We start from the raw sequence: 2,241 nt of genomic DNA, 5'->3' as shown, positions 1-2,241 counted from the left end.
ATTTATTTGTATACATAATATTTAAAAAAATTAATCTTTTTTAATTTTTAGTGCAATAAATTAAATGCTTTATAAGAAAAAAAAAAAATTAAAACGCACACCATTTTGTTTCCTTAATTAACGTTCTAATAAGAATATTTGCTAACGAAAAAGATAACTGAAAGTAGTAAGCATATATAATGGACGAAGTTGCATTGCATTACCGAATATAAAAATGTTTTTTTCCTTTCTACACCCACTATGAAGGCAAGGGTACAAACTACAAAGTGTAACTTGGTTTATATAAATTAAACACCACATTATTATAAGTTGGTCACCATAGTGTATATATAGTTGTCGAGATACCCCCCTACCTAATAAATTGCTTTGGAATCTAGATCTATCTCTGCACATTACTTTTGAGGTGTGAATTTTACTTTTCGTTTACGGTTCAGATGGTGAAAATATTTAGATACAAGACCATATATATGTTAAATAATCACTTCCAATATTCTATTTCTATTTTATTTGGTTTTCTAATTGAGTGTTTAATTATATATGTGTGTATACCTCCTAAAAGATGATGATTTCAGGATTCTTAACCATTAATCATTCATATACACTACTGTAAAATAATAATAAAAATGAGCATATCCGGTCCCAAAGAAAATGCCATAATGATAGAGTATGCGACCAAAAAATATAACGCAATAAGAACAATTAATTAATTAGTTGGATCTAATATATAAGGCGGTCTAACTAATTTAAATTGATAGAGTAATTAGTTTATTTGTTTGTTTGAGTAAGTATTGAGAGTTTAAATTCTATTTTAGGCATGAAGCAATTTATTAACTAATAGTAAATCTTAAAAAAAAAAATCAATTTATAACGAATTAATACTTAAAATTTTAAGTTAAAAGAAAGAAGCTTGAATATGAGAAATTAGAGATTCTATTCTTTTGATGAATCCAATTATATGATAAAAACTAATTAAAAGCTCTTCTCTCTCTAGCCAGCTAGTTCATGCAATATGAATTAGTCATCGATGAGCATCAAGAACTTACATTATTATCACAAATGCAAATTCAAATTCAAAATTCTATTCAACTTGGATAAAAAGAGATTTAGAATGGTATTATGTAAGAGGTAGAAAAGAGATAAGGAATATGAATGGACTTTTGAAGTTGCATTATATAAAGAAAGGTATTCTCTTTCTCTCATTCATTCATATATAGGGCTTTGCGGAAAGCCAATGAAAGGTACATCTACGGGTCCAAGTATTTTGCATAAGAATCTATAAGTACTGGACATTACATTACATTACATTATGATATGTTTATTTTAAAAATAAAAATTATAAACATGATTGTCCTAATAAATTCCATTCTCTTTCATTTGAGTATATATTCTCCTTCATCACTTTTAGTTTTAGGCATCCAAATAAAACACCAAAACGAAATTTTAATTTTATAATCATCATTGCTAGCTGTCCGCATCATATTTCATTTTACGCTTTCATGTTAACGTTTAATAACTTTCTCCATGGTTGCTCCTTGTTCTGGCCTAGACCATTACGGATCTTAGGTCTAACTACGAATTTTCGACTCATCCGGTCGACCCATTTGAATTTAGAAGTGATCCATATGTTACCACAGAAGAAATATGGACAGTTAGCAAAAATATGAGTGTGCCTAATTGCAGAGGGTCCACCGGAATATAGAGTATAAATGGGGAGGACTCTACTTCTCTTTAGAGGTATGTCACCCTTCTTACCCTAATTGGCCACCTCTTTGTACGGACACTGACTTTAGTATCGAAGTGTCCTTGCAGGTGGCCCCACACACCGACTCGCCGACAAATAGGCCGAACGCTTCGCTCCAGTAGCTCATGCTCAGGTCCAGATCATCTCACCCCTTGGCTCCATCATCAACCTCACCCGATCCATCAAACATCCGAGCCACCGAACATTGGCGCCGTCTGTGGAAATCTGGCGCAAGGATGAAACTCTTTCCTCACGTGGAAGAAGTACGAGAGGAGGGGGGATCCCACTTGAGAAACAGGGTTGGCTCTGTAGCCTCCTCTCAAGAGCACTCGAGACCACAATCCCATCGGAGCGAGCCCCCCTCCAGATCTTCCGAGAGATGCCCGTTTGGCGGTACGGGGGATGACAACTCAAAGATCATGCGGGAACTCGACACCGAATGCAAAATATGAAAAGGGAGCTAGCGGCGAAGGACCGTTACCGTCCCGAATACAGCAAAG

Source organism: Arachis ipaensis, chromosome B10 (genome assembly GCF_000816755.2).
Source record: "Arachis ipaensis cultivar K30076 chromosome B10, Araip1.1, whole genome shotgun sequence".
Lineage (NCBI taxonomy): Eukaryota > Viridiplantae > Streptophyta > Magnoliopsida > Fabales > Fabaceae > Arachis > Arachis ipaensis.
This window is presented reverse-complemented; position numbering follows the sequence as displayed.